This window comes from Triturus cristatus, chromosome 5_1, assembly GCF_964204655.1.
Source record: "Triturus cristatus chromosome 5_1, aTriCri1.1, whole genome shotgun sequence".
Lineage (NCBI taxonomy): Eukaryota > Metazoa > Chordata > Amphibia > Caudata > Salamandridae > Triturus > Triturus cristatus.
In genome coordinates, this window is record NC_140587.1 from 69,379,537 (window position 1) to 69,397,799 (window position 18,263).

Here is an 18,263-nt window from a genome sequence, read left to right on the forward strand (position 1 = left end):
TGTTTTTTACAATTGGTGTATGAGATAAGAGTCTGACGATTTCTGACTTAGGGGCCCATTACGATGGCGGGCGGACCGTAAGGGTAAATGGGATCGACCTCCAGGTGTGGTGGTCCTGCTATGGCAATTAGAATGTGACCGCCACCCTGGCGGTCGCATCCAGCACATTTTACATTGCGGCAGGCGGTACTGTCTGCAGCACCCTTTGCAATGCAAAAAATGCATGTTGTGCATCGGCATGCACAACGTGACAGACACTGCGCGGCGCCTGCCACCTTGTGCATGCCAATGAAGGGGGGTACCATGGGTACTCCCCAAGTGCAGGCATCCACCCCCCCACCTCCCCGGGGGCCCTCAATGGCATTCTCCGCATGTCCTTCCATGGCGGAGTCTCCGAAATGGAAAGGCATGTCACCGCAGGCATGCTAATATGGCTGGCGGTGCCTGCAAGGCACCGCCACCATATTGTCTGCCTTCTCCGCCCGGCTGGCAATTTGACTGGTGGAAAAGCGGCGGACGGTCTTTCCGTCCTCCACGGTGCCCCTCGCCATACTAATATGGTGGGTGGTGAAAAAGGATATTTGGCGGGCGGATCGCCACTGCCGGCCCGACGGTGGTGATCCGCCAGATATCCTAATAGGCCCCTTAGTTATCAATCCTTTTCTTTTCTGATAGCTATTTTTCAAATGGTGATTTTCCAATGCTTAACTTGTGGGTAAAAGATGCTTTCTATGTCTCACAGAACAAAACATTTTTTGATCTGTTCAAAGGATTTTATCCCCGCTAGATCATAGGGGGCACTAATCCTTTTGCAAAAATTGTTGGTATTGTTTATTTACGTAAAAGTTGAAGTACCCCTGCGTTGGAGAATCCTTGGTGTGGTTTTCCCCAACCTTTCGCCTTCAATCCTCCTGTTTTAGCTGACTTTGTTTTTGTTAGCCTTAGGACTCTGCATACTTCACCACTGCTAGTCTGTGGTAAAGTGCTTGTGCTCTCTCCCTAAAACATGTTAACATGGGCTTACACCCAATTGGCATATTTAATTTACTTGTAAGTCCCTGGTAAAGTGGTACTGCCTGTACACAGGTTCTACTACTAATGAACGTGCAGTCCTGATTGTGCTACTCACTCTGCGGTGCTTGTGCCTGCCTCTGCCGTGCTTGTGCCTGCCTCTGCTGTGCCTGCCTCTGCCGTGCTTGTGATGCCTCTGCAGTGCTTGTGCCTGCCGCCACCGTGCTTGTGCCCGCCTCTGCCGTGCTTGTGCCTGCCGCCGCCGTACTCGTGTTACCGTGCTTGTTTCCGCTCTTCACGGCTCACTGAGGACGCGGCTACAGCGATTCCAGACAATGAGGCTTGTTGTCCGGGATAATATTTGACGTAGTGTAACCCACCAACGAAGGGAATTTGTGTTTTTGGGCATTTGTCTTTTCGAGTTTGAAACAGCCTTTGGCCTGCATCATTGGATACAGTAGCGGAAGGAGATGCAACTTCCCTTGGAAAATCCATGAGGGAGTTCATAGGGAAGTATTTTAAAAGGAAACCTCAAACCCACTTTCAATTTGCATTGTTGACAAAACCACCAGTTGAAGACTGAGAGTGAGCCTGATGGATGTAACATGTGACTCTATCGCTCTGGAATCAGTACCGGACTTGGAACTTGTTCTGAGGGAGAACTGGGTAAAGAGATTGGGAGGGGGCTTTTACCTGAACCAAGGTTGTCCCCATCACCCCACCTCTCTTCCTTTATGGTTAATAGCTTCTTGGTGGATAGCCAGGGTCTATCTCAGGAGGTTCATGGTCCAAGAGAGGGGGGAGAAAGAGAGGGGTAAATAGACCACTGGAAGAGATAGGAAGGGATGATCCTCGACAGAACTCCTCTGTTCCATCACAAACGTTCCTGGGCCTAGATATTATGGCAGCCTACTCTTCATCATTGTTAGAGGTGCTGTTTCTAATGGAGAAAACTCTCCATAGCAATAAAAAGCACTAATGTTGAATAATGGGCTGGGGAAAAGTCTCAAAACCCAACTACAGGGACCTGTGGTGGACTTAAAACAAATTATTAATTGTATGCCCACCCTAGTGAGACCCATGATAGAGAAAAGAGAACTGGAGGTAGGCACGTCTCCTGAAGTAGAGGTTGCCCCTACAAATATAGCAAGATTTACAATGGTATGCATATCGAAATCGAAACAGCCTATGCTGGTAACAAAACAGGGCATGTACAGGGCAGCTACGAGCTTTATACTCCGGGGAGGAAGATTACGGGAGGCACAAACGGTGATTAAAAAGAAAGGAGTAAAAAAATTGGGAGGAAAGAACAGCACAGTGCTCCAAGGTCAGAGCCCTGAAAGACGAGTGAAATGGGAGGAAGGAAGAGGATAAGTGGGTTCTTGAGGGGTACAAAAGTTCTATGAAAAGGGGACACTGAGATACCGTCCGGAATGATACAACCCCGAAGACCCGCAAAAGATACAGTCAGGGATTTTGCTACCACTGAAAGAGAGAAATGCAGAGTGTGGCGCCCGATGTAACCTATTGGGAAGAGGCCGATCTACAACAATCTCCGAAAAGAGGGTCCTTATCGGCCAGGGAAGTTCGAAGTGATAGGAGGGCAAAGGCAGGGAGATTAGAAGACGAGGGGAGTACAATACAGGGGACAGTCTATGGGTATACCTAGGGTATACCAGGGAAGGGGGACAGGTAGGAAACAACAGAGGAAACTCAAGCCCTTGAACAGCTCACATATATTGTAAGCACTGGCCAAATGTCCTGAAACAAAGTGAGAGGGAGAAGAGGTCACAAAGGACCTCTTTTACTCGACATTGCAAAACAGATTGTGGTGAGGGCAGAGAAAGAACTATGGAAGGAAAGCATAAGACTGCTGACTGCATGAATTAGGAATGGAGGCAGAGAAGGCCATAGGGCCCTCACTTGCCATGCAAGTTTAAGCATAGTTCAAGTAAGGAGCCGTTCACAAGGGTCCAACATTGTAGAACATTTACTAATTTAAGTGAAGGTGGCCTATGAGTGACCATAGGAAGTGGAGTCAAAGGACCAAAGCTAAGAAATCAATTTCAATACTCAGTGTTAAGTCGCAGGGATAGTAGAAGGGGGAAAAGGGGGGGGGAGCGACCCGGATTAGGGATAGAAGACTTCACACAGCCTAGCAGCCTTGAACTTAGGGGGTTATAGGAAACATCTTACCCAAAACAGTTTTAAAGAAATGTTGGGAAAGTATGAGGCTATGCAATTGAGCCCAGGTCAGCCTTTGAGTGGATTAGTTACCCTAGTTACGACAAGCAATAGCCAATAAAGTAACCATGCTGAAGTTTAAAAGTCGATGGTTATTGGCTGGCCAGATAGAGGTCTGTAGTGGCCCTCAGGCAAAAATATATATATTTATAATTAATATATATAAATATTATCTACTGGCGGTCGCCAGTAGATAGTTATAGTTAGGACCTATTTTCCATAGGAAACCCGCAACATTCTATTCCCAATAAGTCTGGCGCCGGTTGGCGAATCCTCGCGAAATTTTCCAAACTTTTGGCCAGCTCCGCTCCTACCCTGAAAGTTTCGTGGTGATTCGTCAAGCGGGGGCCAAGAAAAATGGGGGGTCCCAAAACACGTTTTCCCCATGCAATTTCCCATAGGATCTGTTGTCGCAGCTACACCCCGAACCGCTGAACGGAATGACACCAAATTTGGCAAAGAGGTAGTCCTCAGTTCAGACTAGGGGTGGGCGGAATTTGCGAAATCCACTTTTGCAAATTATCGCGAAAATGTTTACAATTATCGCAAACACGCGGAAAGATCGCGAAGATGCAGAAGTTTTTTTCCCGCCCGTTCGCGGTATGTTCTGAGTGGTCGCAGCTCGCCAACTTACCCATGCGGTTGCTCGCGAGCACGGCCATCTTGTTTTCACTTGTCTCGCGGTGCATGATCGCGAGAAGAAAGACGTGATCGCGCGACGAATGATGTTACTGCGGGCGCGAACTGTCGCGAGACAGCGCAAATGGCTACCAACAATACAACATCTCATGGAGAACGCGACCGGATCAAGAAAACTTGTCGGCGAACGCAAGGATTCAGGTAAGGCGCACGCGCCAGAATGTATTATTTTACAGCGCGAGCAAGAAACAAATTATCGCCAAGCTGCGGAAAGCGGAAATTTTGACATTTTCGCGCTCTCCGCGGAAAGCGAAAATGTCAAATTATCGCAATTTCCGCGAACGGAACGAAATTTTAGCCAAGGCCTAGTTCAGACTCGTGCCTTTTGCATAAATGGTGTGAATCCGTTCAGTAGTTCCTGAGAAAATTAGAGTTAAAAGTACATAAATATCTATGGCAGGGGAGGATCCGCGGACCCTACCCGCACCGTAAGCGCACCCTCCCCGAACCGTGCGCGCACCCTCCTGATCGCGCGCTGAACGCTAATTGGCTGTCAAGTGTCTATCTACATTCGAAACCAGGAACTGTTGGCAGCCAGTTTCTGCCTCGGTAGAAGTGAGGCTGAAGAAGCAAGGGGAATAAGTGTGTAAAACATATAAAAGGGCAGAGTAGAAATACTCTGACCCTCTAGAGGTGCTTAGGGGGTCCCAGAAGGACCCCCTGGGGCCCCCTTTTAAAAAAAACAAAAAACGGTGAAATGCGCGCACGGTGCGCGCATCCTATCGCGTTGGATGCACGGATTCTCTTGCGGTGGGTTCGCGGATCCATTAAAAAAAAAATGAAATTGTTGGGCGATAAAGATTAAGGTTAACACCCTTATGCATCAAGCCAAAATCCAGTCGGTAAAATACCGATTCCTTATTAGCTCCCGGTATTAAGTAAAAAATTCCCAATCCCAATGCATCAACCCAAAAGCAGAAATCGGTATTTAAGGAATCCTTAAATAGCGATTCTTTAAATAGGGATTCCTTAAATACCGATTCCTTAAATAGCGATTGCATTTAAGGAATCCCAAAGTGAGATTCCTTAAATGCAATGCATCAAAGTTAAAAAATTAGCGATTTCGCTAATAAGGGGAGCAAATTACCATGAAGATGAACTGCATGGTAATTTGCAAAAACTTTGAAAAATGCACTTTTGTGCATTTTTCAAAGTGTCATGTTGCGCACACACATGCCCTTAGAGCATGTGTGTGTGCAACATATGTGCACATTTCATTTTCAGGGGTGCAACAGGGTGTCCTTTTGACACCCTGGCACCCTTGAAAGTGCTCCAGCTATTAGCGATTCGGTAATACCGAATCGCTAATACAGAATGGCTTTACATTCATTCCTATGGGCCTCCAAGCCCATAGGAATGAATGGGTAGGTATTCCTTATTACCGATTCGGTATTACCGATTCTGTAATAAGGAATGTTAAGGAATCGCTATTTGAATAGCGATTCCTACATGCATAGCCTTTTGCTATTCCTTATTAGCGATTCCTTATTTTTCGCTAATAAGGAATCGCAAATGCTAATGTTGATGCATATGCCCCTAAGTGTTTTGTTCTTGAGTGGCTCTAAAAAGAGCCGTTGTGTTCATTCAGAGTTTTTGGTACTTATAAGTAAGTACCTATACAGAGTCTAAAGTTGTTGAGGAAGACTCTGTTTCCTTCATCAGTAAAGTGTACTCCATCTCTCCTATACATCTCTTGCATATGAAAGCGCAGATTGTTATTGTAAATAGACCCCATTCTGAAGTCTCGGAGAAAAGCAGAAACAGATTTATTCACATGTTTTCTAGCTTTCTCAATCTGTGGTCAAAAATGATCGGACCAGTTCCATTTCTGCCTTTGGCATATGTTAGAATACACAAAGGCAGTTTTAGGGAAAAGTGAAATCAGTTCTGCAAAGGTGTCCTTCATAAGCATTTCTAGACCTACCCCAGTCAAAGTGCCTAGGTCATTGCCACCACAGTGCACTAATATGAGGTCAGGGTGTTGGATTTGCATGAAGGATTTCACCAATGGCATCAATTGGTGCCACTTTAACCCTCTCTGTCCAATCCATTTAATGTCTACATTTGGCAAACCTAGGTCTTTGTGAATGCCTTTATTTTCTGCATACCTTTGGCTCCAGAAAATGTAGCCGTGTCCCACAATCCACACTCTAAGCATCTTGTAAGGAGGTCTGGATGCACTCAGATGGTCTCTGTAAATGAAATGGCAGTTTGGAAAGTAAGATGTTTCTAAAATGGTGGCTAAGATGCAATTTTGAAAAAAGACAAGAAATCATTGGTTGTTTGACAACCTTCTACACTGAAAGGTAGGGTGTATATTTCTGTTTTTTAAATGCATGAATCTTATTGGTTAACAAAAACTGATTGTAAGGAACATTATATATGATAAGCTGATATGTTGAAAAGTCAAGCACACTTGCTGTCTTGATTAGCAACATTGTGTGTGCTGAACTTGTGACCTGTGTGCTCAGTACAGTGTTCCATGACCTGTTTCTATGGTAACGGGCAGAAGGCAGATTGGGGGAAGGGTTGAAGTTTATGTTATTTGGAAAGGGTTGAAATGTTTAACCAATAGAAATGTGTGTTTGCTTTTGAATTTATGTGGGAAGGAATGTGATTGGATGTTTACATGTATATGTGTGGAAAATAAGTGGGAAACTTTGCCATTCTTTGGTTCTGCTGACAGGTGCACCGTGCAGAGATTCTGTATAAGAAAATCCAGTGTGTGACTGATATCTGGTGTGTGACTGATATACTTCTTAATCTACAAAACAACTTGAAAGGTGAGTTATTTAATTGTGAGGGGATGTATGTAGACTATTTTGATTTTAATCAGACTAATGTATTTCTCCTGCTAAAGTGTAGGGAGTACTTTTTTTCTCTACAATCTTATTGACAGTGTGTGTGCATGTAGAAACCATTCTGTGATAAGCATTTGTTTTTTTTCATGTGTTTGTAGACAGATAACTGTGCAGTTTTTATATTTTGGTAGAATTAGAAACCAGTCATTGTTTATGAATTTGTGAAATGAGTTATGTTTCTGCACTAAAATGTTGTACTCCTTGTAGATGAAGAAATGTGTTTTGGTATAGTGCAAGGGATAGTATTGTTTGTCTAGAATCACACAGTGAGTCTGTGTGCATTTGGGAACCACTGTGAGAGAAGCATTTGGTAACATCGTGTATTTTCTGACAGGTAACTGTTTTAAAACTTGTCATGTTGTCAAGTTTTAGTAGCGTTAGAAGCCAGTCTTTGCTTATGCGTTGATTAAATAGTTAGGCTTTGATACAAAAGTGCAGTCCTGAAATATGTACATTGTGTGCAGTTCCCTTACCACTTCCACAGTAGTGAATGAGTTTTGGTAATCTGCTAGGGATAGTGTTGTTTGTCTAGAATCACACTGTGAGTCTGTGTGCATTTGGGGACCACTGTGAGAGAAGCGTTTGGTAACATCGTGCATTTGCTGACAGATAACTGTTTTAAAACATGTCATGTTGTCAAGTTTTAGTAGTATTAGAAGACAGTTATGGCTTATGCTTTGATTAAATGAGTCAGGCATTGACACTAAAGTGCAGTCCTCAAATATGTAGATTGTGTGCAGTTCCCTTTCCACTTCCACTGTAGTGAATGAGTTTTGGTAAAGTCCAAGGGATAGTGGTGCTTGTCTAGAATCACACTGTGAGTGTGTGTGCATTTGGGAACCACTGTGAGAGAAGGATTGGGTAACATATTGTATTTTCTGACAGATAACTCTTTTAAAACCGGTCATGTTGTCAAGTTTTAGTAGCATTAGAAGCCAGTCTTTGCTTATGCATTGATTAAATGAGTGAGGCTTTGACACAAAAGTGCAGTCTTGAAATATGTACATTATGTGCAGTTTCCTTAACACTTCCATAGTAGTGAATGAGTTTTAGTAAACTCCTAGGGATAGTGGTTGTTGTCTAGAATCACACTGTGAGTCTGTGTGCATTTGGGAACCACTGTGAGAGAAGCATTTGATAACATTGTGTATTTGGTGGCAGATAACTGTTTTAAAACCTGTCATGTTGTCAAGTTTTAGTAGCATTAGAAGCCAGTCTTTGCTTATGCTTTGATTAAATGAGTCAGGCTTTGACACAAAAGGCAGTCCTGAAATATGTAGATTGTGTGCAGTTCCCTTACCACTTCCACAGTAGTGAATGAGTGTTGGTAAACTTCTAGGGATAGTGGTTGTTGTCTAGAGTCACACAGTGAGTCTGTGTGCATTTGGGAACCACTGTGAGAGAAGGATTGGGTAACATCGTGTATTTTCGGACAGATAACTCTTTTAAAACCGGTCATGTTGTCAAGTTTTAGTAGCATTGGTAGCTAGTCTTTGCTTATGCATTGATAAAATAAGTCAGGGTTTGACACTAAGGTGCAGTACCATGTACTATTCTCTCCACTGTGGCAGAACTGAAAATTTAAAAGTTTTACCCAGGCACTGTCCTAGAAGTAGTCTGATGATTTAGTCAGTTTCCAAGTACTTATGTTGTGAACCATTCATTACCAAATAGACTGCTTCAAATGTCTATGCAGTATGCATGTAGTGTTCTAACATACTAATTGCGAATTCATGCATAGGAAACTTATTCAAACACAGTAAAGGAATTGAAAAACGATTAGAGTTAAATGTTTAAAACCGTGCACTGAGTTGTCGTGAAGATCAAGTATAACCCCAAACTGAAATTTTTTTGGTTTCTATATTTTTATTTTATTGCTTAACAATTCATGTACCTATTAACATCCAAACATATCATGTATCATTTACTCTTTTTTTCTTTTTTCGGTACTTATTATACAAAAATATTCATATTGAGGGTATTAAATCATTGTATATTTAATTGACCAATTTACATGCTATTTGATATCACAGAAGAAATGTTTTTTTGAACATGGCTCTATTGAATCTACGCGCGTTTCGGCGTTCCGCCTTCCTCAGGTGGCCATTATTCATTAGCTCCTATAACATGACAAGAAAAAACAAACAAACTATGAACTCTTCTATACAAATGATGGCAACTCAAAGTACACTCATAAATGACGAAAAAGTATAACAACATATACATTCATCCTATATTATTTACACATTTTTAAAAACTAACTCTAGTTTGGTTATCAAATTCATAATGTCTCCAACCGGTATGTAGGAGACATAGGATATGTGAAAAAAAAAAATAATTTAATATGTGAACCTCCCGCTTTACCCATGTGTTGAAAACTGGATATATTGTAACCTTGATAGTCTTGGTTTGTAAAGATGAACTGACTATAGAGCTGTAAAGGCCCTATAGATAACATACCTTGTGGCACCTAAAATGGTGTGGAGGGTTTAAAGCATTAAACTTGAGCAACCAGGTGATACACCTTGTTCTGTATGTCAGCGCAGACTGGCCAGAACCTGCGCCACTGTGTCTGTGGATGGAAAATGAACTATTCAACTCAAATTTTGCGCTACCCCTTATTTTCAAAAAGAAAGCAGAGAGTATCTATCCTCATGGCACATTACCTCGCCAAGAGAAAGACGCTTTGTATTTATATATACATAAGTGGAATCGAACTTGCATTACCTAACGTTCCTGAGTCTCAGGGGTCCCTTATGTCAAATGTATCAATGTGTTGTCCTCCACTGTTCCTGGGGCTATGCTTAATAACCGGTATTGTTGATCATATACAGGTATTCTACCAGGGATCAGACGTGACTGATGTGATGGAATCTTTGCTGGCAAGACATGTCTAAAAGGAAAAGAGGAAACGTTAAAAAGGCATTGTGAGGGAAAATAATGGAAGAATGCCCAGCTCTTTTGTGTCTTATAGCCCTTCGTGCGTGATCGAGAAAAAGCGTACACACTTACTAAGTCACGTCCTGCAGTCCCGAAAATCTGCCTGTCGAGGGTCTCGCATAGAGTTTTTTTGTGGAGATCACTGCTTCTATTTTGGAGCACAGATTTACGATCTGCAATGGGGAAAGAAAACTATGTTTTAGGTTGTTGATGTGAAATACGCTATTAAACTTTTCCATGCGTGTCTTGTCTAACAATGTGTCAGTCATATACCTTATTAAATGCTTAAGTTCATATCCTGTCTGACAATATGGCGTGATGCCTCAGAGGAAACTTCTGTTTGATGGTTCTTCCGATATGAAAACTGCCCTGGGGATTGTAGTTCCCCAAAAACCCTTGTTATGCGTGCGCACTCGGGTGGACCAGAGAGTTCTGTATCTTGGTCCTTTAAAAGGCTAACTAGACCTCGGGACACGATTAACAACTTGTTAAGCTGAAGGTGAGAGCGTCCTTACCTGTTTCAGTAGATCCTCATTCAAACAAACTATCGGCCACTGATTCCGCTTCTGTGGGGGCCGTAGAGACAGGACCAGTGTGCCGGAGTTCACCTATAACCCCGCCGCTTCTCACCGATAGGTCAGCAACTGCGCGCTTTACCCTATAGCGTCCAGCGGTATGTACTGATAGATGCAGACCCTTATTAACGTCTACAAAGTGAATAACCGTGCGCCATATTGCGCTAGTGTGGTATCGAGTGGGTAATAAAGAAGTTAAGAAGGTAAAAGGCCATTTGTTGACCAAAGTGTTTCCTGATTTGAGATTCTTAACGCAAAATTCACCAAAACAGGGCGCAGTAATAGAAGGATATCCTAGGTATGACTATTTTCATCATTGCGATTATGGGGATCAAATCGGGCCGCAAAAAGTGGTCCGTAGAATGGTAAATGAGCACCTTCCCAAGTATGAAAAATGACCCCGTGCCTTGTTGTGCCATATTGAAGTTGATATTTGAGCCTGGAATTACCTGGGGCAACAGACTATATGTCCCGCGATTTTTTACTTTTGTCTAATATGCCCATTCGCTAGTTATTGAAGCGAATCACCTGGCTCCATGGAATTTCATTATTGAGCCCTCTTTTGTAAGTGTCGAGGGAGAATATCCAATATACTTCCCTCCTTTTACGGATTTCTGTCCCTTGCGGTCCATTATTATTGATCTTTTCTAAAATTAACCATCGTAGGTCCTCTGTCGTATGGTTGAGATCAACAAAGTGTTGCACCAATGGTGCTTGCAGCTTTTTTGTCCTGATGGCCGACCTATGCTCCGTAAGTCGTGTTGCCATTGATCTGGATGTCTCGCCTACATATGTTTTATTGCAGGGACATAAAATTGCGTATATGATGTTTGTCGTTTTGCAGTTGGTCAGATTTTGCAAGTATATCATGACTCCATTGATGGAGAATTGTTTGACTTCAAGCGCAAATTTACAGGCAATGCATTTGTTCTAACATACTATACACTTGTCTTTTACACCTTCAATTCCCTAGTCAGTATCCATACACTTCCAGGAAACACCCTGTCACTCCCTTTGCAGTCCTCTAATGGCCCATTCAGCACCATGTACTAATCCATTCACTGTGCCAAAACCCAAACACTTATAAATTCACCAAGACACTCTCTTTCCAGTACTCTAATGATTCAGTCACTGCCTAAGTATTCATGCACTGAGCCAGGCCTTAGCACATGGACTTCTTCAAACCCCTATCCACTATGCATGCAGTCTTCTAACCACCTAGACACTTGTCTTTCACACTTTCAATTCCCTAGTCAGTATCCATACAGTCCAGCAAACATCCTGTCACTCCCTTTGCACTCCTCTAGTGACACCCAGGCAGTCTTCTTGCTGTACTCTAATCATTCAGTCAGTACCCAAGTACTCATGCAGTGAGCCAGGCCTTAGCACATGGACTGCTTTAAATGCCTATCCAGTATGCATTCAGTCCTCTAATCACCTACACAGTTGTCTTTCACACCTTCAATTCCCCAGTTAGTATTCATGCACTTCTAGCAAACACCCTGTTACTCACCCAGTGTGTCTCCTTATAGTACTGTAATCATTCAGTCAATTAGCATGTAGTCTTTTAGTGAGGTAGGCTTTAGGGCATGAACTGCTTCAAATTAGTATGCACTATGCATGTAGTGTTTTAACCATAATCACACTTGTGGTTCAGGGCTATAGTTTCTTAGTCAGTTTTTATATAAAATGTGTTTGTACAGTAATGGAATAATGTAAATTTGAAAGTTATTAATATACATTTATTTGTGATTCTTTTTTACAGATACTGTTTTTCAACGTTAAAATAGAGAAATCATTCCAGAAAAAAAAAGAAAAAGAACAGAGACAGGAGGATTATTTGAAGAAACATCAACCACAAGTATTGAATGAACAAGATAATGTGGCTAAAAGGAAAAAATCTTCTGGTAAGATCACGAAGCAATTTATTATTAATACATTATTTACATACGGGGGTGGGGGTACGCTCCGTACATTCGGGGGTGGGGGTACGCTCCGTACATTCGGGGGTGGGGTGGGGGTACGCTCCGTACATTCGGGGGTGGGGGTACGCTCCGTACATTCGGGGGTGGGGGTCCGCACCGTACATTCGGGGGTGGGGGTCCGCACCGGACATACACAGAGGGGGGCTGGGGGTATGGCGCGTCCATCCGTGGGGGGGCTGGGGGGGACAGCACGTACATATGGGGGGCTGGGGGGGGAGGGCGCGTATGCGGGCACATGTCTCCATGGTTGCTATTGAGGTTCGCTCCGTGCGGTGTTTTTTCCATACGGTTGTACAATCGGACGGACGGGATGGATCGTACTTGCGCGCTCGGACTTCATTTTTCCGATTCGTACGTAAAATCGTCCGGGGGCGTGTCCGACACTTTTTCCGACCCGAGGACGTGTGGGGGAATTTTCCCAATGCGATTCGTATGTATTTTTTCCCATGTGAATCGTACTTGCCAGTTTGTACGGTACTTGTACGATTCGGACGGAAAAAAATCCGGATACGATTCGTACGGAGAAAAATTTTCCAGGATCGGAATCGCCCCCTAAGCTGTTGCAAGGACTAGACCCTTGCAGAGTGAGAAAACATACTGGTTAGCAAGGTCATTCTCTGGCTTGTCTTTCTAGGAAAGTTTGTCAAAGTGTTTTTCACCTTTTCAGAATGCTGGCAGTACATCATACTCAAATGCGGAAGTTAGTGAGAAGGTTGTATTATGCAAAAAGTCCAGCACTAAAGTTAAGTGAGTTGAACAGTGCTCTTTTGCGTTGGTCAGTATCAGATGTGAAGCAGGTCTGTGAGGATATTGAATTTTGTTACTTTGGGCCTCAGCAAGAGAGTGAAGAAACTGACACATTAGTAGAACAAAATGTTGAAGACAATGTAGAACCCGTAATTACAGAAAAATTTAAGGATGAAATCACAAAGTTTAAGGTAATTTCAGGTGAAAGACCATATGTTTCTTGTATTTGTTGTCGGCGAAGTCACTATAAAAATCAGACTAGGGGTGTCAATCTGTATTTAAAAAGTGAAATAGAAGATAATGATAAGTGGATGGAATTTGCAACTTATTTGTTTGTAGAGGATTGTTTTTATTTGGGATGTGAGGAGCGTATTTGCAAATATTGTTATAACAAATTAGATGAGAATAAAATGCCTGCTAGAGCTGTTCATAATAATCTAGAGTTGGTTGCTATTCCTCAAGAGCTGATAGATTTAAATACGTATGAGTCTATTCTCATACAATGTGTTCACCCGTTTCAGGCTATTGTTCGTATGGAGCCCAAAACAAGTAAATTACCTCCAACAGAGTTGCAAAAAGGATTGAAAGGAAGAGTTGTGTATTTACCATTAGATTTAAGGAAAAATATTGAAACTATTGGTGTAGACCATGCAGAAAATGAGCCACTAGTCATTCTAGTTAATGGTGTTCCTACTAAGAATAAGAAAATCTGGCAAGAGTTAGTGGATGTTAGAAAAGTGCAAAAGGCGTCATTGTATCTGTTAAAAAATAATGAGTACTATAGAAATGTGTTTGTTGGAGAAGAAGAAATAGATTTAGCAGAAGATACTGAAACATTAAGTGGACAAATTGAAAAAGTGGACATGTCCAGATGTGAAGAGATCTATGAACATTACAGTGTACATCCACTTCATTCTAAAGAGGTGATGGGGAATACGATTGAGTTGTTTCAAATGAAAAAAGCAACAGAAAATCCCATGAGTGTATGGGAAGAGAGCTTGGAAGCTCGTTGTTTCCTGCAGTTGTTTCCAACAGGAAAAGGTGGACGATATAATGAACGTCCTGTGCAGATTCCTGCATCTGAATATCAGACAACAAGATTATATGCAGAATCCAAGATTTCGTCAATGTATCCCTTATATGTTTCATCTTCTGTTTGAAAGTGACTTGTCTGGACTTTCATATGCAGTAAATCACATTTTAAAAACTGGAATGCATCTTCAAAATGTAACTGCAAAGGATTTTATGGATAAAGTGCATCAGAGAGATGATCATTTAGAATCTCAGTTGATTAATCTGATAGCATGTCAGCGTGGGACTAATGAATATTGGTATCGTCGACATGGAGAACTAAAATGTATGCTACGGAACTTGGGAACTCCTACATGGTTCGTTACACTAAGCTGTGCTGAGTATGCTTGAGATGATTTACTTGAATTTCTTCGAGAGGCAAATTCCAATATAAAAAATATTGAATACAAGACACCTGGAGAATTGTGCTCTTTGGATCGTGTCAATGTATGCAGATATTTCAATCATGGATTTGAAGCTATGATGTCTTTCATCTGCAATAAAAAGAATCCTCCTCTTGGAGAAGTTGTGGATTTCTTTTGGAGAAAGGAGTATCAATCAAGAGGTGCTCCTCACATACATATGTTGTTATGGGTCAAGGACGCCCCCAAATTTGGAACAGATTCAGATGAAACTGTTTTGTCTTTCATTGAAGATTATGCTACATGTGCTCTTCCCAATAGCAGAGAAGACAAAAACTTAAAACAACAAGTCTTACGATTTCAAAGCCACAGGTGTGGAAAATAGTCAAAGGATAAGTTCTATACCAAATGGCGTTTTGGATTTCCACGTCCTGTATTATCCAAAGGAAGAGTGAACAGTTTTATGTCAGCTGTATGACATACCATCACAAGAAAGTCTCCGAAAAACACCTACAACTTAAGAAGAAGCGAAGAATCAAAATACATAAATGACTACAATCCAGTTATTTTATCCATGTGGAACGCTAACATGGATATTCAGTATGTTGCGGACAATTCCATTGCTGTTGCTCGATATGTAACGTCTTACATTACTAAATCAGAAAAGACTGAATTGAAAGAAATGTGGGAAGAGATTTCTCACGAGAAGACTCTAAGTAAGAAATTATACAGTTTCAGTTTGAAGATGTTATCGCTTCGTGAAATTGGAGCATATCATCTGCAAGTCTATATTCCAAAAGTAGAAGAATCATTTGGGTGAGTCTAGGTCTTGCAGGAATGTGAAATCGGGTACTGAGATCTGTTCAAGAAATTGAATATTTAGCAGAAAATGACCCTGAAAGTACAGATATTTTGAAAACCAATATGTTGGACACATACTATCCAAATAGAAGTCATCATCTTGAGAACATGTGTCTCTATGAAGTGCTGCAAAACTACACTTTTAAACAGAATACTACAGGGAACATCAACGATGGAAAATATGGAGTGATTGGTTCCGAAACAAAGGAAAGGAAATTTAATTAATCACAGAAAACGGAGTTGCGACACTGCTGACAAAAGGGAATTTTACTATTTAGCCCTTTTGCAAATGTTTAAACCATGGCGTTCAGAACTGGAATTACTTGGAGATTTTCCCAGGTATGAAGATTCATTTAATGCTTGTAAAGATAGCATACAATGCAGTGCTTTCGCAAATTATGTCAAAATGTTGAATGATGAAATTGATCAAGAAGCTATAATTGCAACTGAGATTGCTGGTCAAAGTTCTGCTGCACTGCTGCACTGAGTCAAGATCCACTAGGACAACCAATTGTTGAAAATGTAGCAGCGATTGCAATGAATGAGGTGGAAACAGCAATGCATCAAGCACAAGAAGATGCAATACAGTTAGGAAACTTGGAACAGCAACTAAATGTTGAACAGAAACATATATATCAGCAAGTGAAAGAGTAGATTGTCCATGGATTACTTCATGAAAAGAGAGGGTGCTCATGTACATCATTTCAACCTATCCGAATGTATGTGAGTGGTCAAGCTGGAACAGGAAAACGTTTCTTAATTAAAGTAATTACAAGTTATCTGCAAAAAACAACTGAGTCGCATTTGTCTTGTGATGTCACTGCTCCAACTGGGTTGGCAGCACATAACATTAAAGGAATTACTTTACATCGTTTACTAATGCTACCAGTAGAGCATGAGAACAAATTGGAATACCACAAGCTATCTGGAGAAGCTTGTTGTGAAGTTTCAAGAGTCCTGAAGAAAATGAAACTTCTCATTATTTGATGAGGTGAGCATGGTTTCAAACTTGATGCTTGCCTTTGTGCATTTAGAATGCAGCAAATTCTTAAAACAGAGTATGACATGTTATTCGAAGGAAAACACGTCATAGTTTTTGGAGATCAACTGCAACTGACTCTGGTAAAAGGACAACCGGTATTTAAAACACTTGCCCATGAAGATACCAGAAAGTCTCTTGGCAGTGTTGGTAATGTGAACATTTGGAGTAATTTGGAATACAAAGAACTGACAAATATGCGACAGGCAAATGATGCTGAACATGGAAGTATTCTTCAAGATATAAGAATTGGAATTCGTTCAAAACAAGGGAAAGAAGCTTTGGAGAGTCGATTACTTTGGAATGTCGTTCCAAATGAAAATGCAGTTCCTGCAAAAGTGTACGTGGAAATTGCTAAAAATAAGTTGGTGATTTGCTTAATGCCAACACTGCGTGAGTGTTCAATATTCAACGAAGAATTATTAAAACTGGAAAATGAAGAAATTGTAAAAATGGAAGCCATCGATAAAATACTGCATGAAGAATCACTATTATTTTGACGGGTAAGTTGAGATCAAAACTAGGATTGTTTAGAAAAAAAAATATCAAAAACTGCTGGTTTAGAAAAGACACTATATGCGTGTGTAAACTGTTGGGTAATTTTAAGGCGTAATTTGGACGTAGAGAAAGGTTTAGTTAATGGTGCAATGGGCAAAGTGGTGGATTTTGTGAATTATCAGAAAAAAGAAGGAATTGAATTTTTGAAAATTAAATTTGATCAGATTGATGAAGTTAAAGAAATTGGTCGTTGTTCAGTTCGTTTTTTGCTTGTTAAAGATTTATATGTCCGTAGGAAACAATTTCCATTTTCTCTGGCCTATGCAGTGACTATTCATAAATCTCAGGGATTAAGTGTAGACAGTGCATTGGTGAACATTGGATCTACCGTATTTAAAGAGGGTATGGCATAGGTTGCTTTGTCGCGAGTCAGAACATTACCTGGTTTGTTTTTGATTGATTTTGATGAGACAAAGGTTACTGCAGTAAAAGAGTATAATAGTCAAAGTAGCTTTATTTCGATATCGAATATCTTAAAAGCATTTCCATGATTACATCCGTCAGTTTTTATAGACCATAAAAAAATTAAAAAAATTTAAACATCAGTTTAAAAATATAAAATACAATCAGACATTAAGCACATCAAATTCTAATTGCCCGCAATATTAAGTAGTATAATTATTTGCAAAGATAATCCAATCTTAGATCAATAATTACAAAATTCGTTTGTGGCCCTTCCAGTCATAAAGGCCTTTTTCCCCTTTAAGTTATTCTTAGTTTATTTCTCGAGAGTAAAGTGGCAGTGCAATATATCACAGGTAAATCATAAGACTAAAAATATGGGCATAGTTCATTTCAAGTCTTCGCGCAAGAATTTAAACCTTACAATCCAAGCACAGCCAAGGTATTTGACAACACCACAAGCAAAGAGGGTCCGCGGATCAGCCTTTAAAATGCGTAGAGCAGTAAAGTGTTCACGCGTGCTCAACTCTCTGCAGATAGGTTTAAGCCATTTCTTCCTTGCACTTTTATAAGCGGGGCAGGCAAACATAAGATGGGCTATGCTCTCTGTCGGTGCTTTGCAATAGGGGCCCCCTAAAGGCGTCTGATGTGGGGTGCTTCATTTCACTGTTAGCTCTCTGACCGGCAGTGAACCTACCCTAAACTGAATATAAAACGCTCTATCGCGTGGTGTTTTTATAAAATCTAGATATGGTTCTAAAAGTGTACATTGCTTGTGAAGATAAAACTCTTCCGTCAGCCTCCTACTCTTGGGTTGTTGTGTTCTTGAGCGTCAACCCAGGCCCAGTAACGTCTTTTAAGATCAGCCTTACTAGGGGCGGTTTGCGTGTCCCATTCCTCCTTGAAGC

At 41.2% G+C, this 18,263-nt stretch overlaps 1 long non-coding RNA gene across 4 annotated transcripts in view; it reads right to left on the minus strand.

The window, feature by feature from the left end:
• Positions 1–8,671: 8,671 nt before the first annotated feature.
• LOC146830201 (uncharacterized) overlaps positions 8,672–18,263 on the minus strand; it is a 57,578-nt gene continuing 47,986 nt past the window's right edge. For 3 of the 4 annotated variants that reach the window (XR_014961133.1, XR_014961135.1, XR_014961136.1), the window contains exons 3-6: positions 9,828–9,928; positions 9,543–9,708; positions 9,276–9,387; positions 8,672–8,935 (exon numbers count right to left, since the gene is read on the minus strand). This is a non-coding gene — a long non-coding RNA (uncharacterized LOC146830201). The remainder of the gene's footprint in view (positions 8,936–9,275; positions 9,388–9,542; positions 9,709–9,827; positions 9,929–18,263) is intronic. The other variant, XR_014961134.1, reaches the window with a different exon arrangement.